At 39.7% G+C, this 17,879-nt stretch overlaps 1 protein-coding gene across 2 annotated transcripts in view; it reads right to left on the bottom strand.

Moving 5' to 3' along the window:
- RMDN2 (regulator of microtubule dynamics 2) overlaps positions 1-1,698 on the bottom strand; it is a 34,647-nt gene extending 32,949 nt beyond the window's left edge. The window contains exon 1 of one of the 2 annotated variants that reach the window (XM_087717966.1): positions 1,407-1,698. The gene's annotated coding sequence lies outside the window, so the exon portion shown is untranslated. The remainder of the gene's footprint in view (positions 1-1,406) is intronic. The other variant, XM_087717967.1, reaches the window with a different exon arrangement.
- Between the last annotated feature and the right edge of the window lie 16,181 nt (positions 1,699-17,879).

The following is a 17,879-nucleotide window of genomic DNA, read 5'->3' as shown; positions in this document are numbered from 1 at the left end:
GAGACAACTATGACCTGGATGACTGAGAATCTTCCTGGACAACCAAGTGTCTTATTGGTGGAAGCAGAGGATGCAGAAATAACAAATGTTGAGAAATAAATGTAACATGTGCTAGCATGCTGCATCCATAGTGCTTATAATAGAACTGATCACACCTACAATAGATCAATTGGCTTTGGGCCTTTCCCAAATATCAAGCTGGTATCACCAATTCAGATTTTATATACCGTGGAACATTAATAGGACAGGTCTGGCTTAATACAAATCTTCACTTCAGTAGACCAATTTAAAGGAGAGGATATCTGATATTTATAAATGTCCATTAAATCAAAGACAAATGTTGTTAGTCAATGTGTAAAAACAGATTTGTTCTTGCAAAGCCAAACACATTTGAACTTTGACACATCAAGGTTTCACTGAAATTTAAACCCAATGCAAAGAGAACAGGACAAGGCTGTTTAAAGTATTGGTCTGGAATGAAAAGAGGAAATTGTGACAGGATCAAGGTTACAGGCATAATATTCATACCATGACTGCATTGCATTAGATGCATATGGAGTAGGATCTACATTGAAGAAATAACAATAACACCCTATTTCCTAAATGGGATTAGAAGGTGCCTTGCAAATGATGTTGCAATCCTAGAAACTACACCTTCTAGCCTGGCCTGCTAGTAAACAATTCATACTGTTGAAACTATCCAGCTCCAGTTTTCCATACCCTGTTAAAGACTTGGTTGGCCTGCTTCAGAATAATCATTCATTAGATTTTTAAAATGTTATTTAGAAACAGGCATTAGTTAAATCTCATACTCGGTATGGTAGTAAATAATCCAAGGAAAATCAGTTTAAGATGAGAGTATCCAGGGTCATAACCTGTTGGATCAAATAATCTAATGCCACCTGAAAGGCTAACCTCAGAATTAAACTAAATTCAGGAAAATTTATTTCTAAGAAGTCCTGCCTGTGACTTTTTTGTGGGACGTTTATTATAATAGAGCAAAAGTTTTGAAGAGGTCGTCACCCTATGTTCTAATAATAATAATATTCATTTCTAGGGTGCCTAAAACTCTATAACTGTGTTCTCTCCCCAGAAAAATCTGTCTCCAACTATGCTGTCCCCAATGCTTTAGGTGAGTTGCTAAGCTGCAGTTGTTGGCTTTCTTACAACCGAAACAACCACGCGTAACCCGAAAATCTATGCATGATCCCAATCACAAGAAGCGGTGCTATATACAGTCCAGGCAGCCCGAACCGTGCAGAGAGTGCCTAGGTGTAAATTACGCGAGCCTCTGGTGCTGTCGAGAAGGAAAAAACGCATCCTGCGCCCGCTTCTGAGCGCCTCTTCTCCTTCAGCCAGCCCCGTTTTCACCTGCGAAGGCCGCAGAGGTGTCAGTTTCCACCTACCAGGGAAGCTCTCCTGCCGGCGCTCCGATCCGGCTTGCCGCTGCTACTTGCGCTCCTGCCGCCGCCTCCTCCTCCTTCTCTGCTTCCGTACCTGAGCCTGCGGAGAGGCGGCGGCGGAGAAAAGCTCAAGGGCCGCCCACCCAGTTTGAGACCCGGATACGAATGGGCGGGCGGTGGACAGCGCTCCCGGGAAAGCGCCGCTTCTTAGTTGATCGCCAGATGGTCGGACGGCAGCTCCAATCGTCCCCTGCCAGCGCCGCTTGTGGAGCGGTGGAAGTTGACCTCCAACACGGCTCGAGGACGGCTTTTCATGGAGCTGGGAGGACTTCCGGGGTCCTCTGCCAGAGATGGAGACCTTGTTAATCTCCAAGAGGGCTTGCAATGCCAACGCCGCCGCGGATCCGACTGGCTGAGCCAATTTGGCAGGTTCTCTTCTCCGCTGCCCTTCGCCTCGGAGGTCTCGGATACCAATACCGGCGGAAACTATTAGTATGCCCACTTATCTGTGCCGAGTATGAGATTTAACTAATATCAGCATTGAATATAGTAGGAGTTTTGACGTAAATACTTTTAATATGTAAACCGGCATACCAGATTTTCAGATTGGTAAAGAGGGACACCATTGGGCGGGGGGGGGGGGGCTTGATTAAAATTTTTGTATTTTGTCAAAAGGTCACAAAAGGCGATTACATGACCCCAGGACACTGAAACCATCATAAATACGAATCTGTTGCCAAACATCAAAATTTTGGTCAAATTTTGACCATGAGGATGCTGCAACGTCACTAAGTGTGAAAAATGGTCATCAGTCACTTTTTTCAATGCCATTGTAACTTTGGTCACTAAACCCATTATACCACCTTTCTTGCCACAGTTCTTAAGTGAATAACTGCAGCTGATAAGTTAGTAACATAAGTGAATCTGGTTTCCCCATTTGACTTTGTCAAAAGGTCACAAAAGGTGATTACATGACCCCAGGACACTTAAACCATATAAATACGAATCTGTTGCCAAACGTCAAAATTTTAATCACGTGACCATGAGGATGCTGTAACGGTCGCTAAGTGTGAAAAATGGTCATCAGTCACTTTTCAATGCCATTGTAACTTTGGTCACTAAATGAACTGTTTGAAAGCTAAGGCTAGCTTGCATTATAATGCCTTATGCTAGCTTACATTTTCAAGAAAGAGAAGCTAAACTCCTTATTAGAATTGAAATAGAAATGAGTAGAGTAGAATAGAATAGAATAGTTTATTAGCCAAGTGTGATTGGACATACAAGGAATTTGTCTTTGGTGAATATGCTCTCAGTGTACATAAAGAAAAATAAAATAAAATACATTCATCAAGAATCATAAGCTACAACACTTAGTGATAGTCATAGGTTACTAATAAGCAATCAAATTATACTAGGAAACAAATTATTGGATTTTTAAATGATTGGATTTTCTTTCAAAGAAACTCAGTATGTGCTTCCTGATTAGTAAAAGAGCAGTGTCAATGACTCCTGACTATTTAAAAAAAGATTCTATCCAAAATAAATTGAAATAAACCATTTTTAAAAATTCTATGCACAATAGTTTGAAATGTATTGTGCATATAATTTTTTAAAATGGTTTATTTCAATTTATTTTGGATAGAATCTTTTTTAAATAGCCTAAAACAATTAAAAAAAGAATCTACACAGAATAAATTGAAGTAAAACGTTTCAAACTATTCCACACATAATAAATTGAAGTAAAACTATTTTTAAAAATTCTATGCACAATACATTTCAAAGTATTGTGCATAGAATTTTTAAAAATTTAAGTCACAGTCATATGTCCACAAGATGCTGCAAATGGCTATAAATGTGGGTCAGTTATGGAGTGACTGCAGGGGAGATATGAGGCGTCAGAACTTCAAACCAGGTTGTAAGTACCTTTTGGGAGGGAGGGATCTATCATAACTTTAAACAGTCAGTTACCAGGCATAAGTCGAAGACTACCTGAGCAATCCTGCCTTCCAAATGCCAGGTAGCTCCATCAACAGTCCTTTTCATCTTTTTGTAAGAAAAATACGATGGAAAAAGGAACAATAACTATTGTACATTTATTCCAGGACATACACGAAGTCATAGGAATGGATCATGAATGAGAGCACATTTCCACCAATTAATCCAGAAAATAAAGCAGAAAGGATCCCACTATCCCCCCTCCGCTTTCTCCCTCTCTTTCTTTTTGGGGGAAAGGAGGAGAAAGGACCAAAAGGAGAAAGAGGGAGAAAGAGGAGGTGGTGGGGGGGAAGCAATCCTTGCTGCACCAAGCTCAGAAAGCAGCAAGGATTCCACTATCCCCCCCACCTCCTCTTTCTCCCTCTCTTTCTCTTTTTGGGGGGAAGGTGGAGAAAGGACAAAAAGGAGAAAGAATTTTTGGAGGACAAACAATATAGTCAAGGAATATATCCATTACTAGTCATTTGAGTCCGGTCACCTGTGCAGGGCAGGAATTCAAATGATGGCTTTCCAGCTCCTGCGGAACTTATCCAACATAGGGCAACACATCCATCCTCTATGGATAATTAATTCAACTTGCTTGGTGGAAAATTCTAGTCACTAATGGTGGAGCCTACAGGAAGGGTTCACTTTCACCCTTCTAGACTTTTGGTGGAGTGAATTTCTCGTTCCTCAGCCTTAACTCTGCCGTCTGGCATTTCTTCTCGGCTTCAGCTCAGGCCAAGAAACAACTTTTACTTTTCACTTGCATTCAATAAAGAGACACAAAAAGAAAAAAGGAAGGAAGCTAAATGTGAAAGAAGAGGTGGCATTCTTTTCCTTCCTGCGATTCTGATTCTAGAGTCATGCAAAGTAACAAAGCGTTCTGCAAAAAGTCCTTGTGTGAGGGATAAGAAGAGGCCAGTGGCCAAGGGAGCTCTGATAAGGTGGTTCCACAGGGGGAACCCAACCATGTGATACTTTTTGAAAACTATCTACCAGAGATAAAGACACTTGGCATGTCGTGACTGACTCCAGAAGACTTTCTGTCCCAACTCCCTGCCCCCAAACCTTCACACTGACTTATATAGTAAATAACCTCATCTCCCTCATTTGTAGCAGCATAGCGATGACAGGTTTGAGAAACCTTTAGAATGGACATGTTATTAGAAGTAAGAGGACCAGTTCTAGTTAGAATGAAAAAATGCCGAGCTGAATTGTGTGGACATAACAAAATGTCACACAACACACACACACACACACACACACACACACACACACACACACCGATTCCAGGCATCCAGGCTTATTTTAAAGATGAGGACACATTGGAACTAGAGAGGGAGTTGTATTTTATTGTGCCTTAAACAAGACTGTAAAGAGGTTTGAAGATATCAGGCCACAAAATGTTTTAGAATTTCCCATTTTTCTCCTGCTCCATCTTCTTTGGAATATTCCAGTTCATGTTCTTGGCAAAAAGAAGTAAATTTTGAGAAGGAACACACAAACACAGTGGGGAGGAAATCTTATCAGAGGACTTATTTCAGCCATGTTCTTGAAGAGCATGGTGCTGCTACCCATGTCTTGCTGAAGTAAACAAAAATAGGAGTCACAGGAATCACAGGATATCTCAAAGAAGAACGGGCCATGAGAGTCGTTCTGAATCTCAAGCTCCTGAACAAATTCATCAGACTCCACTCTTTTAGAATGGAAACTCCGAGATCACAACATCAGCCATCATGCCAAACAATTTTACAGCCTCAGTGGATCTGTCAATGTTATGCTTGCCTATCTCCATCATAGCCTCATCAGAGAGGCTTACCATCTATTCCCCAGTTTTGTATATGAAAAAATGCCTCCAGTTCAGAGGTTTGGTCTGACTTTAGTACTCAAATTATCAGACACCTGAGGAATCAGGGATTCCATATTTATGCCAATTTTTTTCGTTTCCTCATCATAGCTTTCCAAACAGAGAAAGCAGTCAAGAGCCATCGCCAAGTTGCCTTTGTCAACTCACAGCCTCCAAGTTGCCACAGGACAACTCCACACGGCCAACTCACTGCAGGGACAACTCACCGCAAGTGGCCAAAGAGCCAGGCGGCTGGGCGGGCAAACAGGCAAAGTGCAGAGTGTGTTGGGGTGGGTGGCAGGGAGGCAGGGAGGCGACAGCAGCTGGGACTTCCCATTTCTACACACCCTGCCATCCTGGGCTCTGAGCTTGGCACTGTGACATCAGCAGTAGCAGCTCTGAGCGCGGCACAAATACTAATCCATCCTGGGCTCAGCACCACCACCAATACCACCACCACCACCGAGCCAGGCTTAGAGCCGAGAGCAGCACCAGGCAAGAGCTGAATATGTGAAAATGGGAAGACCCTGGCATCCACCTCCTCCCTGCCACCTGTCCTGACCAGCGCTATGGTCCACCCACCCACTCGCTTGCCTGGCTCTTCAGTCACCTATGGTGAATTGTCCCCACATCAGGTTGGCCAGGTGGAGTTGTCCTGAGGGGACTTGGCAATGAGTTGACAGAAGTGACTTGGTGGTGATGAGCTGGTCGCACTGAATTGGCTGTGGCAATTTGTCCTAGACCTTCCCCCCCATGGACCCATACTTTGTATAAAGTGATAAAGTCTCAGATTCCATATTGAAACCCGGTATCAGAACATCCCTGCATTAAGCATTTCCTCAGGGAAACCAGTATATTCCCGCTCATACACACATACCAACAAACATATATTCCATTCAGTTTTTCAGGGCCTTAAATACTGCTACATTTGAAACCATTAAGCAATTTGTGATCACTACACTTGCCTAATATTGGTGCCTTCGGCTCATAGAGTAAGGGAACTGGAAGCTTTCTTGGTGATCAGTAGTGTGGTGTGTGCCACCAAGACAAGACAAGACAATGTGATCATGAGACTAGCTACTTATTTCATACCAAAAGTCATTCAAAGTTTTACAAATGACAAGAGATAATCTTACCAAATTTTTGTTTTTCCATGGAATACAATTGGAAGAAATTATTTGCATACAGAGCCATAAGAATTTATCTCATGTGCACATTCTAGGAGACCTGAAGGCTAAGTACATATTTGTGCCTTACAAGACAGGAAGTGCTGAGAGATAAATTATCTACCCTCCATTAATAGATGTGACAGGAAATACATAGCACAGCAATAATTTATTCTGGCCATAAATTCTGGATGGCATCGCAGCTCATTCCTTCACATCCTCTTGATTTCATTGATAGACATCTCTAGGGTTGTGAATTGGGTGGAGATGACAACAATTGTTAAATATTACCAGTAAATAAATTACAAATAAATTCACCTCAGTAGAGGCAGCCAACCACTTAGTGCTACAGATGGTACTGTAACTTTCATTGCAACCCCAGAATGGGGATATGGTGTATCACTGTCCCATTAGCTCCATCATCAGTAATCAAGAAGAGCATCAGGAATCCAAACCAGAGAGAAGGGACTATAATAAAAAGCACATGTAATCCAATTGTTTAATATTGTTATCGATCAACTGGTTATGGATTTACTTTTAGATGTCGTTGGAACTATATTTATTCCATATGTAAAGATGTCATAGGTTTTGCTTTCAGCTGAGGTTAATGTACACAACTGAGGAGGAAAGAGGAATTTCCTCCACCAGATGTTAAAGTTCAAACTCTGCCTTTGGCTAGAAAAGTTGGAGTTAACCTTTTCCTGTTGGTCCAGATTGGCTTCTTGTGTTAAGTGTAATGGTCTCTTCCCATATACTCCTTTAATTAAAATCAAATTCTTCTAGGTCATACACTGGCCCTGATTTTCTCCTATGTGTCATCGCTCCACATACTAGAACAATGCTATCATAATTCCTCTCAGTCTTCTGTTCTCAAAGTTGAACAGGTCCAATTTCCTCAATTTCTCTTTTATTTTGTTTTTCTAATCATCTTCTGACCATCTATGAAGCTGTAAGGCACACTTTTTGTAGAGAAGCAGGGGGGGAAGGTATTTAAGTTTGAAAGATTCTGTTACTGTAACCTTATAATCAAAACACAGGCAATCCTTGACTTACGACCACAACTGAGCCCAAAATCTATATTGCTAAAGGAGACATTTGTTAAGTGAATTTTGCCCCATTTTACGAGCTTCCTTGCCACAGATGTTAAGTGAATCACAGACGTTGGTGTTAAAAATCTGGTTATTAAATAAATCTGTCTTTCCGATTGACTTTGCTTGACAGAAGGTCACAAAAAGTGATCACATGACCTTGGGACACAGCAACAGTCACAAATATGAACAAGTTGCCAAGCAACTGAATTTTGATCACATGATCATGGGGATGCTGCAGAGGTCGTAACTATGAAAAACATTCATAAGTCGCTTTTTAAAGTGCTGTTGTAGTCACTAAACAAACTGTTGTAAGTCAAGGACTACTTGTAGTAGTATTGTAGCATGCATAACTTTGTTTACTAGTTTAGTCTACCCTGAGAGTCTGATATCAGTCTTGTAATATGCTTTCCTCCTCCCTTTATCTTTTTTTTAAAATATTTTTTTATTATTTTTACATTTAAAACAATGCAGTACCGCGAAGTCGAAGTGACCACACATTCACATTATATATACAACTAGTCTCAACTATTAACTATTAGCCTACTTAGTACATTGTCTATCCTTCTGTCCAATCACAGTATCTACAGTTTGTTCCTGTCTTGTCACCTTCTCTTATACGAATAATAAAATCTGTTCCAGACTTCAAAATATTCTGATTCCCCTTTATTTTTAAGTTCAAGAGTGAGCCTATTTGTTTCCACACAGTGAACACTTTTCTGATTGTATCTAGCTCTGATGGTATTTTTTCTCTTTTCCAATACTGTGCATAAGTTATGCACGCCACAGTTAGTACATGTATAATGAGATAAAGTGTATTTTTCTTAAACCCTTCCAGTATTATACCTAGGAGAAAAATTTCTGGTTTAAACAAAATTTGGTCTCCCACCATTTGTTCTAATCATGATTGAATTATTTTTCAATATTTTTTTGACTCTTTGCATGTCCACCACATATGATAAAAAGTGCCTGGTGCTTTTTTTACACTTCCAACAATTTGGGGATAGATTTTTAAACATTTTGGAGAGGCGTGCTGGGGGGAGGTGCCATCTGTAGAACATCTTATAAAGATTTTCTTTATACGCCGTAGCCATTGTTAGTTTCCGATTAAGTATCCAAAGTTTTTCCCACTTAGCCAATTCCACATTATAACTGAATTTTTTTGCCCAAGCGACCACAGTTTCGTTGACATGTTCTTCCTCTAGTTTGTGTTCCAACAAAAATCTATACAACACTTTGATCAACCTGTTTTTTGTCTCTATCAAAAGTTTATCTAATATTGTGTAATCTTTGGCAATCCCTTCCTTCTTCCTATCCTGTGCAAACCTTGATTGTATCTGTAAATAGGACCACCATTCTACTTGTACCCCTTGTGATGCCAATTCTAATCTAGTTTTAATCTCCCCCTGTCTGTTCAATAACTCTTTATATGTAACAATATTTTCCGTATTAATTAAATTTGGGTGTATGTATGCTTCCATCATAGATAGCCAAATGGGTGTTTCGGTATAGTGGTCGTGTTTAATTTTGTTCCATATTAATAAAAGGGATTGTCTGATGTAATGTCTATTGAAATATTTGTGTGCAGATCCTTTTTCATACCATAGGAAGGCATGCCATCCTGCTTGGAGGTCATGACCTCCCAATTTGGGTTATATTTTATTTCTCAACAATATCCATTATTTTAGAGTGGTCGCAATATAATAAAGTTCCCAATCTGGTATGCCAAATCCTCTTTTTTCCTTAGTATCTTGCATAGCTTTGAGTTTTATTCTTGATTTTCTTCCCTGCCAAATAAATTTAGAAACCAATTGATTCAAATCTTTAAAAAATCTTTTTCTAATTTAATGGGAATATTCTGAAATAGGAAAAGAAATTTTGGTAGTACATTCATTTTTATGACTGTGATCCTACCCATCAGGCCTCCTCCCTTTATCTTAATGACAACTAGGAGGGTCCTGTCTGAATCACTTTCTCAAAATACATTTCTGCTCCAGACTCAAAGATTTCTTTTATCTGAAAAGTATATCTTGGTAGCATAACTCTTCCTCCTGTTCCTCAAGATTACTTCTTCAGACCATTGTAGAATTATTCCTAAAGCACTATCCTTCTCAAAATAACATGTTGAAAGCTGAAAACAGCTCAAAATCTGAATCAGTAGAGAATAGAGTGGAACCATTACTTCCTCTGATAAGGCTTATTACCAGATTATCTGCTGGTGATTTATAAAAAGTGCACTAATACTAAAAAACAGTGTTTTTGTTTTTCTTGAAGTTTATTGTTGGTTTCTCCTATTTGCCAATAAAATGAAAGTTTGAGTTCTTTTAAAACAAGTTCTGAATTATCCTTTGCTAAAGATCAGTATAATTTGTGAGCAAAATATTTTACTGTGTCCACAAGGGGACATCTGTGCTGCAGTTTTTAAGGAAATTAGTTTTGTTGTTGTTGTCATAGATTATTGAGTTTGCCTCTTGTGCCCTCTTTGGCTCCATTTTGAGTTCTTAGTAAAACTTTTCCTAATGGGTGGTATTGAGAAACACTTCTCAAATGACTTCATTTTCAATAGCCTCTTTCATTAGCCCTGGTTTACAGCGTCATCCTATACTACTTTCCCCATGTTTTATTGCCTTGAATACTTCCAAGCAGGAAATCTACTTGGCTATAGTATGAATGTGATTAAGCCTCCACCAATAAAGTGGAGGAATGAAAACTAGGCAGGCTAATGGATACTGCATTAATAGAATATCTCCCTCCCCCCCTCTTTCTCTCTCACACACACGTTCTTAATTGGAATTTGTCTTATCAGATGTTCAGTTGATATCAGATTGTTATAATATTTAAGTTGTTATCCCCTGGGACACATGAGGAAAATGAATTATATGTAAGCGGTAAAAAAAAAAAAGAGCTGAGGGATACTTGGATGTAGGCTATTCTAAACAAAGGAAATTAAAATATATCTATGGCTCTAAAACTTGACTTGGCTCCTATTACAGTAGTTTTCCATGAAGGAAAGTTTTACTGCTTTTTTTGTGGGAAGCATGCTTCCTCTCTAATTCTAGATAAAGCTACCCAATTTTCCTAGTAGAGGCCTCTCAAGAAATCTCTAGTTATAATACCTGGCTGGCTTGTATTATCCCTAGCTTTTTTGATATTAAAATTCTTTCAGTATTCCACCTACAAAAGAAATTAAGTGTTTCTGTTAAGCAAAAAGGCAATACCTGATAACGGCTGGGTGTTATATTTTTCAGAATTGAGGGTACATTCATAATGTGTCTGCTAGTCATTCTATGGAGACTTCTAGGAAATACAATTACAATACCTAATAGAGCAGAGTCTCTAAAAATCTGCAAACTTTCTTCATCATTCTTCTGATTACTTTGGCATAGTTCATAAACTGTGCTTAGCAATCAATCCTTTCTGATGGAATAATCCACTATCAGTACCTTACTCTTAATTTAAATTGTTTGTATAAGATTTTATTGGTGATATGTGTTTGAACCTTGTGCTTTGATAGGGCCTATAGGCTAATCAATAAAACCCGCCAGGTGTTTTTGCCTCGGGACATCTCTGTGTGTGTCCCGAAAGTTGCTTTCGGGACACAGGGATGCCTCTATTAAGTCCCTGCGGCCCCGCGTTTACTTTAAAAATGCGGGGACCGCCGGGAGGTAGCGCACGCAGGGACGTCACTGACGTCCCATGTGTGCGCCCATAGCAACAATCACGGAGGATTCAAGAGAATTACTTTATATATAGTCAATATAGGCACAGAGTTAAAATTTTTTAACATTTTCTAATGGTGGTGTGCCTCGTGATTTTTTTCATGAAAAAAGTGTGCCTTTGCACAAAAAAGGTTGAAAAACACTGGGCTATGTAATTGGTACTCAGAAGAAAGAAATGAAGTTCATAGCCATCTGGAGTAGCAACTTGCTCAACCTTAATTTTAAATCAATGACTGACATACATACATACATACATACATACATACATACATACACACACACACACACACACACACACACACACACACACACACAAATATAAATATAAGAGAAACTCCTAAAGATTGCAGAGGAACTTACTTCTAGTAGTCCACAGGGTTACAGTTCTAGCTATTTAATTCTAGTGAAGCAGGTCTCAAAAAGGAGAAAGATTACTGTAACAGCAAAGAATTCTAGCAACGGGGTGCCATTTAACCATTATAGACCTCCAGGGAGGGCAGATTTTCCAGATTTAGCTTTCAATTCAGAACAGATGGCCACCTTTCCAACACAATCTTCAAAGAGCTATCATGTGCAATACTTATGATCCCCACTTTTTATGTTAAAAATATGTTGCTAATTGACTCTGGCTATTCTATTGAATATATGATTCAGAGCAATGTTCCAACAGTGTTTAATTATGGGGAGGCAAGAGAAAAGGGCAGGAATGAGCAATAAACTAAAATTACAAAGCACAGGCTGCTTGTGGTATTTGGCTGGGTAAAAAAAGAGAGAACTCTGCCATTGTTCTTCTGGCTGTCAATCACATATTTTCCTTTTCTTTCTATTATATAATAGGAATATGTGTGTCAGCTTGTGGAAAGCATAGGTTATAGATTCTGCTTCTTAGTGTTGTTAATATGCGCAATAAAAGATCATTCCAAAGATTGTGGCCCTAGCAAACTCTAATGGCTCTATCAATACTATTTTCTGATGAAAACTGCAAATTTCAACAAGCTCAAATCAGAGGACAGAATTTATGTTGTCTTCAAGAGCATGTCACTAACTTAGATATCTTGGCCTGAAACTATTGAAAGTTTTATAGACCCTGTTGTTTTTGTAGTTTATAGATATTACTCAGCCACTCTACACAATCTCCCTTTTATTTCATGTCTTGTTGCAATATGTTTCCAACAAACAGATGCCTATCTTCCTCTGACTTATTTTTCCAGTGTGCAGGCAACATGGTTTTCCTTCTACACCAAATATGGATACAGACCTGAAACTGTAGATCTAAATCTCAGAGTTCACCAAAATATTTGGATTCTGGGCTATGGAGCAGAGCCATCTCACGTATCATAAATATGTTCTGCATAAATTTTCTGAATATTATTTTTTGGGGAAATTGCCCGTCCTTTTTCTTGTTCTCATTTTTTAACCGGACGAATGCAAATGAGCATCCAAGCTGACAATTTCAGTATAAAACTGTTACTGGATTTGGGAAGAGAGCTTAGCAGGCCTCAAATGGTCTCTTTCTCTGGATTTCTTGGCCCTAACAAAGTAGTCAACATGGCTGCCCTTTGACAGCCAGAAAAAAGGGAATATCTTGGACTGTGTTTCAATAATCTCAAAAGGGAGATGGGATGGTCATAATGGATGGAGACAATTTAGTTTTCTGCCCTTTAAGGGGAAGGGAATAGCCTAGCCCAGTGATGAGTGCCCAAAGCATGCACTCGAACCCCAAAAATGTAATGCATGTGTGCCCCGCGCACATACATGTGGCCCCCTGCACGCACCCCAACAAGGGTGGGTTTCAAAAAATTTTGGAACCTCTTCTGTAGGTGTGGCCTGCTTTCTGGGTCCACTGGTGGAAATTCTTCTAACTGGTTTAGTAGATTTGACGAACCGGTTCTACCGAATAGGTGCGAACTGGTAGGAACCCACCTCTGCACCCCAACCTCCACATATGTACACACACCGCTGCATGCCCCACACCCCCTGTGCATGTGTGCGTGGCACCCTGCATATGCCCCACCCCCATATCCATGTACATCCCCCAACCACCCCACCCTCCACACATGTGCACAGAAGCCTTCCACATGTGCCCCGCCCCCATGGGCAGAGACCCAAAGACCAGCTGGCTGGCAGGAGGTGCGCATGCATACGCAGCAGAACTAAACTGGGGGAATGGCTCGCGTGCCATCCGAGAGGGTGCTGTGCGCCACCTCTGATTCGCATGCCATAAATTCTCCATAGGTTTGCAGGGGTGTCAAACTTGCAGCCCGCAGGCCAGATGCATCATATGCTGGCCCCGCCCTCGCCCAGTGTAGCAAACGGGAGGAAGTCCCGATACATCACATGACACCACTGTGACGACGTGCGTTTGACACCCCTATGGAATCTAAGCATATGGGTGTCTGAAACACTTTAACCCAGCTATATCTTTTTCTGGGGATTGCACGACTGCTTCCTGCAGCTCTGGAATAGTCCTGGAAAATTTAGTGTAAGGAGTTGTAGGAAGTTGTAATGTAGGCAGAAATTAAATAAGAGAGATAATATGCATTTTTAATGTGTCGTTATTTTCTTTCAGAATTTATTTTGAATTTCCAGTCTAGCCTGAGCCTTAGACTTTCCAAATGGCTCTTCATCCTGGAACTAATCAAGTTTAGCTTTCTAGATTATCCCAAGGTGCATAAATACTGCCACCTACTGGCTTTAATCTGTCATCATGTCCTATGTTATGGACCTTGAGCTACAATCTCTATCTATGTATAGAATATGATACAGAAAAATAATCGATTTCTAATTATTCCCCTGAACTGAACTTGCGTAACTCTGGTCCTACTCAGTGAAACTGTTTTGACTTCAGGAAATTTCTCATGAGTGAAGGAAGGGACTGACAAAATTAGAAAATATTTTCTAAACTGTTTTCTTCTGTAAGAATGAACATCTCCATATTAGTTTCTTTTACAGTCAGAGAAGAAAGAAGGACAACTGTTATGGTATGATTTCAGGCAAAGCTGGCCCCAGAAGTAAGAAAACCGTAGTTTAAAAAGAATCTCAATCACTACTGGTTTACAGTGCAGATGGTCTGTAGACCAGCAGTTCCCAAACTTTGTAGCTTAGTGGCCCAGTTTGGGGGGGGGGGGGAGGAAGAGAGGAACTGGGCCATGCAAGGACGGGTTATCGTATACATGCAGCCCTTGCATGAGTGGTGGGCCAGCACATGCAGCCCTTGTGTGAACAGCGGTCCAGACACAGCTCAACTTGCACAAGCAGCGGGCTGGCATGCACACACACACACGAGTGCCCCCAGCTTGTCAATCGTGCAAGATGAGCTGCATGTGCATGCATGGGCTCCAGCCAGCCACTCATGGCCCAATTCCGAATAAGCCATGGCCTGGTAGCGGCCCATGGCCTGAGGACCATATAGTGCAATTTCCAAACTACAAATAATTCTTTTAGAAAGTCTAAAATATTGTTAGATCACCACAAGCCATTCATAAAACCAATTGTCCTCCCAATAGCAACTTTGATATTTGGTGAAACTGAAGACAAAAAGTGAAAGAGAAAAAAACATTAGAGGCTAATTTTAATATGTTTGCAATTGAATTCCAGTTGTTTTAAAATGACAAGTTCAATATTCTAACTTGTATAGTATTAATGCATTCAATTGTGTTGAAATCATCACTATTATCATTGAATCAAACATCTGGATTTAACAATTTCTAGTTATTTGTTTTAAAAAGTATTCACATTACAGAGCAAAGTATGCACTAAAAATCATGTTAGGGGGGAAAACTCTTGTGTTTCCTTTTTATACTAATAGATCAACCCATCTGTATGTTATTAGGCACCATTCTACATAATTCTTCCTTGTTCCATCTTCCCACTTGTAATAGCAATAGCACTTGGACTTATACACCACTTCACAGTGCTTTAACAGCTGTCTCTAAGTGGTTTAAAGAGAGCATATTGCCTCCAAAAATCTGAGTCCTCATTTTACTGACCTTGGAAGGACTTCTGCCATACTTAAGTAGCAGAAAAATATGTGTTGTGGTGAATCTTAAGAGAATATATAATTAAATATCTTTGTAATGTTGGACTTACAGTAGAGCTGTAAATCAGTCAAGCCTTAGCATTTAAAATACATGTTTATGGCCAACATCAGTCTGGCCAGCCTAAACTTGTTAGGTATTTTAATCACAAATGAGGTCTTTTAACAGATTAGGTAAAATAGTTTAAACAGTTCTTCATTAAGATAAGACTTGCCCTATAGAAAAATTGTTTAAAACTATGGTAAACATTATGATTTACAATTTTCCAGAAAAATAATTCCTCTGTCTATTTAACAGAATCAACCAATAACAAATTGTCAACAGACTGAAACAACAATATTGTAGTTTAGAATATATTTTATCCTCCCAGAAGTGATTCTGTGGCTGAAATATATCGCACATTTTGTCTTGTTGAAATAAAATGTGATAAAAACTTATTTTGCCCCTTTAAATTTTTTAAAATTATTACATTTATTTTCTTATTTTTTCTTCTATAAAGTTATTACTAATAACTTTAGTAATAAACTAATAAACTTTAGTTTATTTCCACCCATTTTCTATATCCCCAAACATTGCTTTGTTCATAGTCATTTTATATGAAGAGTCTCCTGTAATTATGACAAAAGAAGAAGTGTAGACAACTGCTACAACATTCAGAACATCTCTAAGAGATGGTTATCCCATCCTCCTTTAGAAGAGTGAACTGGGCAGGTCAGTTCTACTTGCAGAAAGAGGTCTTAAAGATACTAGGGTGCCAAGCCATTACTGTCTTTCATCACTTAGATATGGATTTCAGCAGGTTTATTGATGAAAATCTTTAAAGGCAGTCTATCATCAATCTCGACTCACAGGTTTCTTCCGACTAAAGAGATCTGCAGCTGGCAAATTTAAAAAATCAAAGGAAGCAACTGAAAAGGGAGGATGAGATGATCAGCATGGCATTAGCTCTGCCTACTTTCATTCAGCGGTCATCCAGATTCTTGCTGCCCAGATATGGTAGCTGTCAATGTGGACTTGGTCCTTGGAGGATGATTTAATTAATCCTGATAATCTTCTGGACTTCTCTTCATATGTTCAATTTTATTGAACAACCAAGATAAAGCTTTTCAACTGTTTGCTACCTAAAGGTTAGGAAAACAAATAGTGCAAACCTCATGGAATATTTTACTGGTAGACTTTTCTGCTACCAAGCTTGGGGAATGCTGTGCGATCTGATATTGAATTCATCCAGTTTAACTGTAACACGTCCACCAGTGTTTTTACACTTATAGCATTTTACTTTTATCCTTTGCCATTATTGATTGTTCCAGAAAAATATGTTAGCCACTATGATAATGAGCAGAATCCATGCACTCTCTTCTTTCAAGCATGCATAATTCTAGAAAAACTACTTTCACTCTGAGAAAAGTAGATTTTATGCCATGCTCCATCAGGAACCATAATCAGTAGAAGAGGTAAACAAAGCAGAATATTAGCTTGAAATCCTGATTTTGAATGGATGACCAGATCTGGCAAGGGGAATCCATCCTTACTCAGAGGGCTCAGATTCTGAAAAATCTTTATTGCCATCAAGCCCTTGCACACTATGGAGAGTCACAGTATTGTAGCCATCTTTTCAAAAATCTAATAAATAAATATGCTTTTGAACATCTGTATTATTATTATTATTCATTGTGTGCTACCAGGTCTTTTTCAACTCGTAGCAACTACATAGATCAAGGGTGTCAAACTGGCAGCTTGCGGGCCAGGGTTCACCGACAAATGTGCGCTCGACAAAAGCTTGCCCGACGAAACTGTGGTAAGAAAACCGCAAGTTCTAAATTGCGCTGATGAATGAGCACAGAAGTGCGCCGAAAACAGTGCGCCGACAGAAGCACGCTCTAAACCTAACCCTAAACCTAACCCTAAACCTAACCCTAAACCTAACCCTAAACCTAACCCTAAACCTAACCCTGAACCTAACCCTGAACCTAACTCTTACCTTAACTTAAATTGTGCTTCTGTCGGCGTGCTGTTGTTGGTGTGCTGTTGTGGGCGCGTTGATGATGTCGTGGTTTTTGTGCCATGGTTTCATCGGCGCGCTTTTGTCGTGTGTGCATTTGTCGGGTCACGGCGGGCCAGATGGGTCATGCGCAGGCTGTGCCCGCCCCAGCTCTGCAAATGGGAAAAATGTTGTGAAACATCACGTGATGGCAACATGACATAGTGAGTTTGACACTCGTGACATAGATAAATCTTCTCCATGACAATCTGTCCCTAACCTGGCCTGTCAGGTCTTTTTATGGTGTTCTCATCACCACTGAAATTAACTCTATTGTCTTAACTGCTGGTGCCCCTCTTCTTGTCTTTCCTTCCACCTCTCCCAACATTTAAGCTTTTTCAGAGAGCTTATTTTTGAATAATGTGTCTGAAGTAGAATAATTTGAGTCTGATCATTTGTGTCTTGAGAACTCTGGGTTGATTTATTCAAGAATCTATCTATTTGTTTTCTTGGCTATCCACAGTATTCCTAGCAGCCGTCTCCAACACTGAAGTTCTAAAGTGTCAATATTTTCCCTATCCTGCTTTTCAAAGTCCAAGTTTGGCTTCCATAGAGTGTCGCAAGGAATACCGTAGTTACACAATTCAGATCTTTGCACATGT

The sequence above is a fragment of the Thamnophis sirtalis genome, unplaced genomic scaffold, assembly GCF_051295495.1.
Source record: "Thamnophis sirtalis isolate CommonGarterSnake01/CBP01778 unplaced genomic scaffold, rThaSir2_p1.2 scaffold_6, whole genome shotgun sequence".
Lineage (NCBI taxonomy): Eukaryota > Metazoa > Chordata > Lepidosauria > Squamata > Natricidae > Thamnophis > Thamnophis sirtalis.
Note: the sequence above shows the minus strand (reverse complement) of the source record. Positions and strands in the feature narration are given on the sequence as shown.